This window comes from Chiloscyllium plagiosum, unplaced genomic scaffold (assembly GCF_037043375.1).
Source record: "Chiloscyllium plagiosum isolate Xiang-an unplaced genomic scaffold, Cpla_swu_hap1 HiC_scaffold_13, whole genome shotgun sequence".
Taxonomy (NCBI): domain Eukaryota; kingdom Metazoa; phylum Chordata; class Chondrichthyes; order Orectolobiformes; family Hemiscylliidae; genus Chiloscyllium; species Chiloscyllium plagiosum.
In genome coordinates, this window is record NW_028270151.1 from 121,846,833 (window position 1) to 121,861,340 (window position 14,508).

A 14,508-nucleotide genomic window follows, 5' to 3' on the forward strand; every position below is an offset into this window, starting at 1 on the left:
TAACTTCATATAAAGTCAAGATGAAATGAAAGGAGGAAAGAAACGTTGCACTCCTTTTCATTATTCCAATTTAACTTACAACAGAAACAAACTGCTTTATTTCGATTTTGATGAGACATCGGTTTATCACCAATTTCCGGTGCAATGAAGTACATGGGCAAGAATCTCCATCCAGTGTATACTAAAGATGCGAGGCACAAAGGGAAACCACAGCTGCGTTTGATAGAAGTAACAGCCAGAGTAGGATTCAAATCCACACATGCGCAGTGACAGAGCAACCCGCCGCCTTCACCTCTGGACCGCTTCAGCCCATGGCAAAGTGTGTCACATGTGACCACATCAAGATTACATATGGTGCACCTAGGAGATAAGAAATTTCCTGAGCGGAATCGAATCCACACCATTATGTTTCTGCTTTCAGTGGAATAATACCAGCAAAATCGTCCTTGGAAGGAATTCCTTGTTCTTGATTTATTCCGCGTCAGAACTGTCTCAGAATGAACCAGCAAACATGAAATTCCCGTCATATTCACACGCACATTTGACGCATAATTTCTTCAGACAGTTTCTCTCTCACGTGAAGACGTATTTATGGAGAGAGAAGTGAAGGTGATGTTTTAGCTCGATGGTCTTTCTCATATGGCTGAAACTGAACTGGGTAAAATTCCCGGAAATGCAGTTTTGTTTCTTTCATTTTATTAATTTTGCTGCAACTTCACTCTGGTCATTGCAATGACCGGAAGTGAATTGGATTTGTGTCATTGGAACGTTTAATGTTGTATTCAATTTTGCTCCGAATTTATTTCAGTTTAAAGAAAATATTGATGAGAAAAACAGAAGGTTAAACTACAAAACAAGATTCCAGTTTTGATGTCAGTTACTTTGGCAGATTTCAGTGGGTATTAAATGAACCGAACATCATGGCGATTGTCCTCCCATCTTTAAGACATGGGATTAAAGCAGGACATCGATCTCCAAAAGACGGGTCACTTCCTGTTCATTATGGAATATCTTTCCTTGACAATATACAAAATCTGCTCAGTTCAATTTATAATGCTTCATGTGGAATATAGTAGAGATCTTTCAAAACTCTGAGTATTTTTTGCTGAATCTTATTCTTCTGCATAGGTTTGAGATATTTCTTTACATCTAAAATCGTCCAAATTAGACATTGTTTCCTTGCACCTTCCAACCCCCACACACCACTTTTACGCTTTTACCTGGCCACAGGCTGTCTCTCTCATGCTGAAACTCACTGCTTGTGTGTCTCTAAATGTGCCTTTCCAAATATTTTGAAAACGAATTCTCTGAGTGACAGAAATTCTGTCCCATATTTTCTTTGTCCGACATCGATGGTTTTGAAAGCCTGACGTTCAGAGATTTACGAAATTAAAAGAGTGAATTTACCACCTATTTACTCTCTCCAAACCTCAAATACTCTGGAAAACTTCCATTCGGTTTTCCTTGGTTTAGTTTCAAATTTTCCAAAACACAAATAAATAAAATTCTATCCCCACTAAATGCCGTCAGCATCGTCTCTAATGTCTTAGCAGCCCAGTGGCAGTGTCGTCTTTGATAGAATCACAGATTCCCTACAAGGCAGAAAGTACAGTTCAGCCAATCGAGTCTGTACGGACACTCGGAACAGCATCTCAACAAGACCGAGATTCCTTCTGTATCCCTGCAGGCCTCTGGCTTGTGATTGCAAAAAAACCTGCTGGAATAAAACCTGGTATCGTCTGACTGCTGACCTTCTCACTGCATTACCCATGGCTAATTCACTGAACTTACTGAATTAACTCCCTGGACACATCAGCGCAATCTAGCATCGCCAATCCACCTAACCTACAGACTTAACAGCAGTGCGAACCACTGAGCAAATGTACCATCACATTGAACACTATCTGCATCATGTATAATGGCTTTACACACTGGTAACTCAGCCGAGTTCAAGCAAGCTGCGCTCATCAACCCGAATTCAATGCATCCAAACGCGGTTCTGCGCTGTACAACCTCATTAGTGCTGCTGGAAATGTTTCTGCGCTCAGGTCTGACTGGGTTTACTCTGTTTTCTTCCTCAGATTCTTGCTTTAAATAAACATATCAGTCAGGAACAACTCTATATAATGGTTTTCATTGCAACACAACCACAATGTGAAGTTTGCAGATGTTACGTGTTTGCACTGTCACGGACACTCTCTCTCCCCAGGAGCTGCAGTCCTTCCCCAGCTGATTCAGACAACACTATCCTTCCTGTGACATATCCAATCGTGAATGGAAGGCCAAGCATGAATAACCTTCACTGGGTAACAGAGCGACAGGTTTAAAACCTTTACGATGCCCCCAGTGGAGAATTGAGCCCTGTGACAGGCGGGGACACTAACCACGATACTGTGGAGGACAACAACATCGAAGGAGGCCCTTCAGCATGTTGTGGCCGCACTTGTCCAACACAACTGCTTAACGACCTGAATCAAGTCTTCCATGATTTAGCCCATAGTCTTATATGTTTTGGCATCAAAATTCACATCTGATTTTTTTTCAGTTTAAAAGAGTTTCCGCCTCTCTGACCCTTTCCGCACATCTACTCAAAATTTTCTGCCTTTTCCCGAAATCTCTTGGCCCCAGTGTTCGATCCCTCCATCAATAACAAACGCTTCTTTCAGTCTATCCTATCCATATCCCTCATAATTTTGTACATCTCAGTCATGTCTTCCCCAATTTCCTCTGCTCGGCGACAAACAACCCCAGTCTGTCCAATCTCTCCTCATAACTGAAATCTTCAGCCCAGACAATATCCCATTGAATCTGTCCTGCAACGTTCCCAGTGCGATCACATCATTGTTATACTGTGAATTGCAGAACTGCACACAGTAATCTAGCTGGAGCCGAATTAACATTTTTCCCCTATTCTGTTACAGTATGAGGGTGTCGCTGGCTCGGCAGTATTGATTGCGATCCCTAATTGCACAGCGGGCAGTTGAGACTCAACCGTATTGCAGTGAGTCTGGAGTCACATTGAGGCCTGAGCAGGTAAGAATGGCAGGTTCCTTCCTCAAAGGATGTCAGTGAATCCGATGGTTTTGTTTTTTCAACAATTGGCCATGGATTTATCGGTGTTATGAGATTCGTAATTCCAGATATTTATTGAATCTCAATTCTAACACATGGCATGGTTGAAGTCAAACCCGGGCCCCTGGTCATTTGCTTGGTGTCTGAGTTAACAGTCCAGTGGTAATAGAGATCAGCCATTGCAGAAAACTCGTGAAACTAATCTTTCTCAAGTCGCTTTTTCTCGATATTGTCTTTGTCATTTTCCTGAGCTTGATCCCCAATAATCGCAAGTCTATATCAGTAAAAGCTGCTACCTGAGGATTGGTCTCACAACAGCGGTAAGCAAATGGATCAACTGGTATGCAGGTCCCGATGGAGGGGTTGGGGCACGTTCACCGAGCCACAGTGACCGCAGCAGCACAGACTGAACGGTATCAATGTGAGAGTCAGTGATAGATTCTGCAGTGCCTTACTGAAATAGGAAATGACTCCACAACCACATGATGAAAGAGCAGCACTCCCCAAACTAGTGCTCAGTAAAACCTGGTAGACTCTAACCTGGTGTTGTGTGATTTTTAACTTTGTACACGAAAGTCCAACACCGGCATCCCAAAGTTAATGAAATGGGGGTGCGGGACGGAAAGTTCATTTCGTGATCGAAGGAGGGAGAGAAATCTCTGAGAACGGGAGGATTTCAATTCTGACATATGAAACACAGAGATGTGAGCGAGCAGAATTTGAAGGCAAAAGATCATCACCTTGGATAAAATTGCCACGTCAAAACAACTGATTCCTTTGTGTTTCACAAAACCTGGGGCAGATAGAGTAACCACTGCCGTGACTCGGATTCGAACCGAGGTTGCTGCGGCCACAACGCAGAGTACTAACCACTATACGATCACGGCAAGCCACAGACGAGCCGAGCGACTGGGCGCAATAAGTACAGTATCATAGGAAATGTTAGGCAGCGCACCAAATGCACAATATCAGTGTTAAGCGAACAGTGGCAGATTTGTGGGAACTCAGAATGGGCTGACCGTTTAATATCGGTTCCCCCAGTGGCTGTGGTGATATGACTCTATGATTGACGCTATGAAACAAATATCTGGTTGGGATTAATATGCTGAATGCTGAGATAAATAGACTTCTCCAAAACATCAAAAATTCCGGGGACAGTGCAGGTGTTGTTGAAATGTATGCTTCAAGAGTCATGCAGTTTAACATCGGCTAATTCACCAGTTTCCCCCCACAAGGCAGTTGCCACTGCTGCCACAGAGTCCCAATTCCCAGGCCCAGAATCAGAGGAACTGAGTGACGCAGTCACGAAGATTCAACTGGAAGTCGGGATGGGAATGAGGTCGCACAGATACTTGAGGGCTCCAGTAACACAACCGGTGAATGCATGGTATTTCTATGACGGTTTAGAGGCGCAACCAATTCCGAAGTTGGGAGTGCTCCTGGTCAAAGACGGGGCAGAAGGGATTTTTTTCCCGTTTATAGCAATCTACAGTCCATCTTGCTGAGACAGCTGAGTGCCACAACTGGAGCGTGGGCGGCTGGTTTGAAGTTTGAACTTGCTTCACTGCCACCCACTTTCCTGGATTGAATTGCTTTCACCATTTTCATTTCCAATTGTTTGATATCTCCCTGCAGTCTTTGGCTTTCTTCCTCATGGTTAATTGCATGATTAACTGTTGTATTATTTGCACACTGCTAAATCACGGCCACTACAAGTAAATATGAATCATTGATCTATTTGAGAAAACAGTGGAACTAACTGCAGGCATGCTTCGTAGGTTTGCAGGCGATACCAAAATTGAAGACAGTGAGGAAGATTATCTAAGTTTCAAACGGATCTTAATCCAATGAGGCGTTGGCCTGAAAAATGTAACATGGAGTTCAATCTGGATAAATGGAAGGTATTGCATTTTGGTACACCAACAAGAGTCGGGCTTTGCGTAATGTTGGAGAAAACGGAAGCTAGGGGTGCAGGTGCATAATTCCTTGTAGTTTGCATCACCTACAGACAAGATGTTTCAAAGGCATTTAACATACTTCCCTTCATTGTTCAGTCCTTTGTTTATAGTAGTTGGGACGTTATGTTGAACCTTTGCAGATCATTGATGAGGCCTCTTCTGGAATATTATGTCCAGTTCTGGCCGCCCATCTGTAGGAATGATATTATTCAGCTGGAGTAGGTTCAGAAAAGGTATACACGCATGTTGCCAGACTATTTTCAGATTCGAGATCAGGGTGCTGGAAAACCACAACAGTTGAGGCAGCATCCGAGGAGCAGGAGAATATTTTTTTCGCGCAAGTATCGTTCATCAGGCTCTTGCCCGAAACGTCGATTCTCCTTCTCCTCAAATGCTGCCTGACCTGCTATGCTTTCCCAGCACAACACTCTGGACTCTGATCTCTCATCTGCAGTTCTCACTTTCTCCTAGTTGAGACCGATTTCACTCTAGGTTAGGGGTTTGAACGGTGACCTGAGAAGTTTATGAATTATTGAGAGGCAAGTTAGAGTTAACGATAGCTGCCTTTTCCCAGGATGGGGATTTCAAGACTAGAGGGCATATGTTTAAGAAGAAAAGAGAGAGATTTTGTTTTTGAAAAGGTCATGTGAGGCATTTTGTAAGGAAGGTGTTTTACGTGTGCAATTAACTTGCTGAGCAAGTGATGGATGAGTGTACGTTTGCAACATTTAATGGACAATTGATTCCAAACATGAATGGTAAAGTGGGATTTTAAAATAAATTTTATCATGCCTAATACATCAGTTATTTCCCAGAGGACATTTAAGAGTCAACCATGGTATTATCCATCTGGAGTCTCCTGTGGGACAGAACAGATGAATATGACAGTTTGCTTCCCGAACTGGCATGAGTAAATCAGATGGGATTTTCCACACAACTGATTCATGTCATCACGAGACTCTTCAATTCCAGGTGCGTATTGAATTCAAACTCCACTATCTTTCCTGCCAGGACCTGAACCCTTTGTCCCCAAAATATTACCTGTTTTTTGGATTAACAACAAAGTAATAAAACTACAAGGGCATTATAACCACTTACTAATCCCGTTTTCCATGTTGTGAATGTGTTTTCATTGTTTCTCATTCCCCCACAGGGTGTGCGTATGACTGGTCAGGGCAACATTTATTATTCGCCCCTCGTTGATTGCTTTCTAGCTGCACCACAAACCGGGGTGCGATCCCAGCCTCGGGTCTCTGTCTGTGGGCAGTCTGCACATTCTCTGTGTGTTGTGTTTTTATTTCTCCCTCTGACCTAGGATGTGCCAGTTACAGGGATCAACAATGGAAAATGTAGGCTTATGGGATAGGGAATACCGTGGGGTCTGGTGGGATGCGCTTCGGATGGATGTGTGGACTGGAAGGGCCGACTAGACTGCTTCCCACACAGTGGGGATTCTTGGACTAAGGGTCAGCTTTTTTTTTTTTCTGGACCTGGAGTCTCTCGGAGGCAGGACTGGGTGAAGATGGTAGAATCCCCTGCATAAGGGACATGAATGAATGAGATTGCAGGAAAGTAAAGTCATGATCTCTGTTCCTGAGGTCAGGCTTGCATTTCAGGTTTTATTCGTTGAACTTAAACATCACCGTTTCCGTGTCCCAATCCCCAAAGACGACGAGTTTAAAATATCAGCCCAACACCACATTCTCCAGGTTGAAATCTTGACTGTGTGGAAGAAACTGATACTGAGCCTATGCGAGCAAATATAGCTGTCACCGCCAGTGTCGGAAACACAGATCCAAATAGCAAAATCGTCTTTTAAACCCACCACTGCAAAGTTAAGGGCTCAACACGCTCCACTTATGGCACTCAGCGGTCTTTGAAAGATGCACCGGAAATCGCTATGATAGTATAAACAGGGACAACCATTCCCTTGAGCAGGACCACATTCAACCGAGGAATTTTGTGCGCCTCGACACCATTATAGAAGGACAGCACGCTCACCTATTGCATCACTGGAGCCAGTGAATAACTCTGCACACTCATTCCCATCCCCATTTCCGGTTGGATCTGGGCGGTTATGCCGATGTTAAGCTACAATGCTGTTGAAACATACATTTCAATAATATCCTGTACTCTCCCCAGAGTCTTTGATGTTTTGTCGAAATCGATCAATCTCATTTTTCAACATTCTCTTTCAAGGGATCTCCACAGCCTCTGAGGACATCGAACTTAAAGATTCAGCTCATTCTCAGTTCCCACATGTCTGTCACTGTTCGCTGAGTAGTGATATTGTACATTTGCTGTTCTTCCGAACATTTCCTCTGCTAGTATACTTATTGCTGCTTGCAAGCATCCTGTTCTGTGGTTACTGTGATCGTGGTTGTCGGTATTTTGCATTGTGACCACAGCAACCTCGATTTGAAACCAAATCACGGCACTAAGTGTTCTCTCCGTTGTCCTTTTGTGACACATGCTAAGAAATTAATTGTTTTACCTTCAAATTCAGCTCTCTCACATCTCTGCGTTCCATATATCAGGATTCAAACACACCCGTTGTCGGAGATTTCTCTCCTTCCCACGATCATTAAACCTCATCTCCGTCCCTCCCCCCATTTCTCTGGGGCAATGCACAATCTATCACTCTCTTTCACATTCATACTGTTCTGTCTGTGCTGCTGCTGCGGTCACTGTTGCTGGGCGAACGTGCCCCAATACCACAATCGGGACCTCCAAACATGTCGATCCATTTGGATACCGCGGTTGTGAAATCAATCCCCATGTAGCAGCTTTTACTGACATAGGCCAGAGACAATTGGAGCGTCAGGCTCATGGAAAACAGCCAGGGCAGTTTTGGTGAAAAAACATTTTATTGGAAAAGATCAGCTTTCATGGCTTTCTGCGTTGGTCTTGTAATAATTTCATAGGACTGACAATCCAGAGACCCAGGTAATTGTCTGCGAACTCGGGCTTGAGTCCCTCCATGCGAGATTGTAAAATTTGGATGCACCAAATATCTGCAATGAAGTATACAATGACTACTATAGATCAATTGACAATTGTTGAAAAATATATATCTGGTTTACTGATGTCATTTCAGGATGGAATCTACTATCCTTACTTTTTCTGGCCTGCATGTGACTTCAGACTCATAGCAATATTGTTGAGTCTCAACTGCCCTCTGGGCAATTCGGAATGGGTAATAAGTTCTGCTTAGCCAGAATCGCCCTCATACTAATCCAGAAATTTTAAAACAAATGTTCATTAGGCTCAAGCAAGAGTGTTGTGTACAGTTTTGCGAGTCACATTATAGTAGGGATGTCATCACACTGAGAACATTGCAGGAGATATTTACCGGGATGTTGTTTGGGATGAAGAGTTTCAGTTGTGAAGAAAGACAGGACAGAGTGGACTGTTTGTCGCATTGCAAAGGAGATGTAGATAAGTCATGAATGAGTTTGGGTATGGACAGATTTGACTGAACGAGTTTCCCATTGATGGAGGGATCGATCAGCAGGCGCCAGAGACTTAAGGAGAAAGGCAAAAAGATTTGAGAAGATGTGCAAAAACCTTTATCAGCCAATGGGTTGTTGGAATTTAGAATACACTGCCTGCATTGTTCAGAGCGGCAAAAACCCTTATAACCTGAATAAATATACAGATGTGAACTTGTGATGCCAAGACAGAAAAGGCTGTGGGATGAACATTGAGAAATGCGATTCACTTCATTAGGCAGTTGTTTTTGACAAGTGTGGCCACAATTGGCTGAAGGGCCTCCTTTGACACTCCTGTCCTCTGTAGTATAATTGTTCATGTCCCCGCCTGTCACCGGGCTCAATTCTCCGCTGGGGACAGTGCGTTTTTTTTTAAACTGTCACTCCATTCCCAAGTTCGGGCATTGATACCTTTCCTTCCATTCTCGATGATGCATGTCACAGGAAGGACAGTGCTGCCTGAATCAGTGTGGGGAGGGGCTACAGCTCTCAGGGAGGCAGAGTGTCAGTGAGGGTGCAAACACGTGACTTCAGCAAACTGTACATTGTATCTGTGTTCGAATGGAAAGAATATGACAGACTTGAACTGGATTGAAGTGTTTACTGGAAGCAGGACGATGAGGAAGAAACAGCGTAAAAACATTCAAATATGATTGCAGAAACATTTCCCTCAGCACGAATGAAAATGTAATGGACAGAGTAGTGTTTCGATACATTGAATTTGGGTTGATTTGCTTTGATGAGGCTGAGTTACCAGGGTATAAAGCCATTAAAAAATGATACAGCAATTGCTCGCTATGATGGAACATTGTGTCAGTAATTCGCACTGCTGTTCGGTCGGAGGGTTAGGTTGATTGGCAAAGTTGAATTGCCCTCTTGTGTCCAGGGAGTAAATTAAGTAAGTTAGGTGAATTAGCCATGGGTAACGCGGGGACAATGTCAGAAGTCACAGGATGACAGGTGATAGTCCAACAGGTTTATTTGAAATCATAAGGGGGAGGGCTCACTCCTCCTCAGGTGAAATATACGGGAATAGGGAGGGCAGCTTGGTCTGAGTGAGATGACCTTCACAGAGTCGACACCGGCTCGATTGACCGAAATGCTCTTTCTACACTGTAGGATTCTGTGATTCTATCGGAGAGGATAATGACGGTATTTACTGGGGTGTAAAGCGATAGAGACGATACTGGCGAGGTGTACTGAGGATGAGATTTTATTCACTTGTCTTCTTGGAAAATTGAGAACAGTTATCCCTGAACCAAGGAAAACTTAGTGGGGTTTTTTTCCGGTTATGACATGTTTGGACAGAGTAAATGGGTGGAAAATTCCCTCTTTCAATTAAGTAAACTTCTAGATGTCAGGCATTCAAATCCTTTGAATAAACCTTTGAAGGACAAAGAAATGATGAGAGCAGAATCACTGTCACTCCGAGAATCTGTTTTTCAAAATATTTGAAAATGCACATTTGGTGACATAAAATGAATAAATTTCACAAGGAGAGCGACAGCTTGTGGCTAGGTAAAGGATAGAGGTAGCTGCAGTCGGTCGGAAGTTGCGGGGAAACAATGTCTAATTTGGTTGACTTTAAATGTAAAGACGTTTCGTGAAGATGTGCAGCTGAATAAGATTCGATTCCAAAACTCTAAATTTTGAAAGTTTTGGCATAATATTCCACTTAAAGCATTGTAAATGGAACTGAGCGGATTTTTTTAATTGCGATGGGAAGATATTACATAATGAATAGGAAGTGACCAGTTGCTTGGAAATCGACTTCGTGCTTTAATCACATGAGTTAAAGATGTGAGGACAATCACCACGATGTTTGGTCCATTTAATACTTGGTGAAATCTGCCAAAGTAACGAGCAACAAAACTGCACTTTAACCCTCTGCTTTTCTAAGAAGTATTCTCCTTAAGCTGAAATAAAGTTGAAGGAAAGTTGAATACAACATTAATCGTTCCAATGAGATAAATCTAATTCACTTGCGATATTACAATGAACATTGTCAGGTTGCAGCAAAATTAAAATGAAACGAACAAACAGCGTTTCTTGCGGTTTCATCCAATTCAGGTTCAGCCATATGAGAAAGGCCATTGAGCCACAACATCGCCTTTTTTCCCTCTCCATGGCTGCTTCTTCACGTGAGAGAGAAAGTGACTGAAGAAATTATGTGTAAAATGAAGATGAGAATATGACGTAAAAGTCTTGTTCTCTGTTTGATTCTGACACAGTTCTGACTCAGAATATATCAATAACAGCTATTCATTCTGACCAGCATGGCTATTTATTGGAATTTGCTGTCTTTATAATTCTGGTGAAAGCAGAAACACATTCGGTTCCGCTCTGGAAATTTCTCATCCAAGACTTTCACTGCAATGTAACCGCGATGAGGTCACATGTCTCCGCTTTACAAAATGTGCTGAGGAGACCGAGCGATTATGGTGGTGGGTTATTATACTGTTGTGCTCCACATTCACAGATTCGAGTCACACTCTGGTTGCTAACTTCAGAAACCGCTCCAGCAGTTTTACTTTGCATCTCACACTCTGGTATACACTGGATCGAGAATCTTCTTCTTGCTGTTCACTGCACGGGAGATTCACCAGCAATCGATACCACATTAAAGTCGAAATGAAGAGCGAGAGCAGTCATTCTATTCAATTGTGCATTAAATTGTTGTAATAAGAAAGAACGCATTTTTCTTTCTGCCCCACATTCCATCTTGTCTTTCTGTGAAGTTACATCGAAAGAAAGAGAAACAGAGAACAAGAGATCGGGAGCACAAGTTTATCCAGTGGTGTTGTTAATGAGTATTTTAACCAAACACTTCACACAATGATCTGATCAGTACTTCAAACAGTCACTCGGAATCGGAACCGCAGAAATCTTCTCCAATGAAACGAACCTTTCATTTTTCCACAGATTTCTGCTGTGTGTGAATCATACAACGATCCATCATCCAGCGTGATCACTGACTTGCGAACTGTATAAAGTCTACCATATTTCTTCAGCAATCACAGCTTCTGGACACAGCCACCTGTGCTGTGCCCAGTGTCATTTGTTGCACCCAGGGCACAGCACATTTCTTCTTTCTGAGTTTATGAGCCTTGTTCCTGATCTGTCTGATCTATTTCATAAACGTTTCCTATCACTTCAGCCCATCCCCTCACAATTCTGAATTTATGCGTAAAATAAGGCGTAAGACCAAATATTAAATAAAGTGGAAGTATGCCCCTCAGCCCATCGAGTCTGTCCCAACATTCAATGAACTCATGGTTGATCTGATAATCTTCAACTCGATTCTGCTTACTTACCTCGACAAAGTTCCATCATCTTTCTGATTAACTATCTGGCAGAGTTTGAAAATACCCAACAACTCAACCTCAACAGTGGGTGCTACAAAAATGCCACAGACTTTCTGGCCCCTGAGCAAAGAAATTACTCATCATTTCTGAAATAAATAGGCAATACCTAATTCTGTGTTCATGTCGATTGATGCTCTCCTCACAGCATAGGGCAAGCCACCTGCCTGTATCTACCCTGTCAAGATCCAGTGAATATTGAACGTTTATAATTGTTATTATGTGAATATAGAGCTCCCCTCCACCTCCTTTGTTTCAAGGAGAATAATCCCAGCCTAACCAATCATTCCACGAAACTCCATTTGATACAGAGTTAGCAACATGTTTGTAAATCTCTGCTGGCTCTTACAGCGTCCTTACGAAGTTATATGACAGGTGGAGAAATTTCGGCGAGGAAACTGGTTGAAAGTTCAGGCGCAGCTGGGAATTGGAACTTGAAATCAGAAAGCGATTGAAATCGGATTGATCCACAGAAGGACCAAATACAGCAATGATAACCATGACAAATGAGAATCTAATCATATTAGATTGACCTTCAATGGCTTCATTATAACTGAATTCCTCCGTGTAATCGTCCTGGGAGCTAGTATTTAGGAGAAATAGAACCTGACCGCCCATATAAAGAAGTTGACTACAGTAACGTGTCCGTCCGTCGACTTTGTTTGATTAGTAACTCAATTCTCGTCTCCGTGAAGCCTACGTTGTCCGCAATGCACAAATTAGACTTTAACAGAACTCTCTCCATTTGCCTCGGGGGGTGCAGCTTCAATAGTACGGAAGGAACTGGACACCTTCCACGACAATGCAGTCACTAAACTGTACATTCTTCAATACCTGAATATTTATTCCCTTAATTGCTAAGGCACAATTACAACAGAGTGCACCACCTAGAAACCTGGAGTATATCATCCAGGTTTTGTTGACAGAACCTTCAATGTTCGAAAACTTTACTGACTATGATACAATGTTGAAGATGCACTGAAACGTCACCGTTTGCAAATTACCCTCCAAGACACATGCAATATGACTTGGAGAGGAATCAGTGGTAAATTCATTGAGTGATGAAGCGGGTCTTGATGGGCAAAGAGTTATACTTCAGCCCTCCATCTTTTATCGTACAATTTTTAAAAATGTTGATTAATGCATTGACCAGACTTGTGCACACTCCTTTGGTTGTCTCCTCAACTGGCGCTTGCTAAAGATCGAGTACCATCCTCAACCTGTAGTCAACAATAGAAAATATCCAAAAACCCTCTCGAACAACTGATCTCCCTGTCTAACAATCTTCAGAGATCTGTAAATGTTCACTCCAAGATCTCTTTGTTCCTGTACACCACTCAGAATCCTCACTGTTACTGTTTCAACTTCCCAAATTCATTACCACTTATTGGTCTGGATTCATTTACATTCGCAAATGTTTCCTTTCTACCTGATTGTTATATCCCTGCGGCCCCTGAAATTATTCATCATCGTCAACTACACAACCAATTGTTATATCTTCTGTAAACTTCTAAACCATGACTCCTACAACGAAGTTTGAATTATTGATCAACATCAGGTAACAGTGGTACTCCACTGGAAACAGGCATCCAAACATGCTTCATTTTTGGATGGGATGAATACCTGAAATAAAAGCAGAATCGGACCCTTGCTGTCATTTGTAAACCTGATGGTGACTCTGCAGGTCGATCAAGTATGGGAGTGGTGAATGACCTGTCCACTTTGTGACTGAGCAAGTGAGTTTACACTTCACCGGGCAATTGAATCCCTTCCTGCAGACCCCGCCCGCATGGACATGCCTTCATTGCGGCGTGGGTAGCCTTGTGTCTGTTTAGTTTGGATAAGCAGTTGCATTTGAGTCCACACTGAGACGACTCCCAATTATCCCCATCATCCATGTATCTTTTTTATCCTTCCTCATTCTCCCACGGAGTGTGACCATCATAGTCTGAATAGCACTTGTTGTTCATCCTTAACTCTCCTTGACCTGAGTCGGAGGGAATTTATGGATGAACCGTACTATTGTGCGGCTGGAGTCATATATTGGCAGGTCTCGCTCAGGACGGCAGATTTCCCTTTTGAAGGGAAATGAATGAATGGGTTTTCAGCAAATTAAAACGTTTTGTCACTCTTCCTCTGAGCGGCTTTATATTCCAGATTTTATTCATCAAATCTAATTACTACCAGCTGCCATGCTCCATTCTCCAAGGGTTGCTGGTCCAAATATCGCCATTACATTTGCAGATGACACGAAGATTGGTGGAGAAGCAGAAAGCATAGGGGACTGTCAAAGAATGAAGGAGAATATAGATAGATAGGAGAGTTGAGTGGAGAATTGGCAGATGGAGTTGAATCCCGGCAAATGTTAGGTAATGCATTTTGGGATGTCTAATTCTCGAGCAGAATATACTGTAAATGGAAGAGCCTTGTGTAAAGTTGATGAGCAGAACGATCTGGGAGTTCATGTCCTTTGTACCCTGAATGCAGCTGCACAGGTGGATCGAGTGGACAAGAAGCCATATGGCATGCGTGCCTTCACCGGACGGGGCATTGAGTATAAGAGCTGGCAGGTCATGCTAAAATTGTGCAAGATTTTGGTTCAACCGCATTTAGAATGCTGTGCAC

General features: G+C 42.7%; 1 non-coding gene across 1 annotated transcript; it reads right to left on the reverse strand.

The window, feature by feature from the left end:
• Window positions 1-3,887: 3,887 nt before the first annotated feature.
• On the reverse strand, window positions 3,888-3,959 carry trnah-gug (transfer RNA histidin (anticodon GUG)). Its single transcript has one exon. It is a non-coding gene; the product is annotated as a tRNA-His (tRNA).
• Window positions 3,960-14,508: the final 10,549 nt, after the last annotated feature.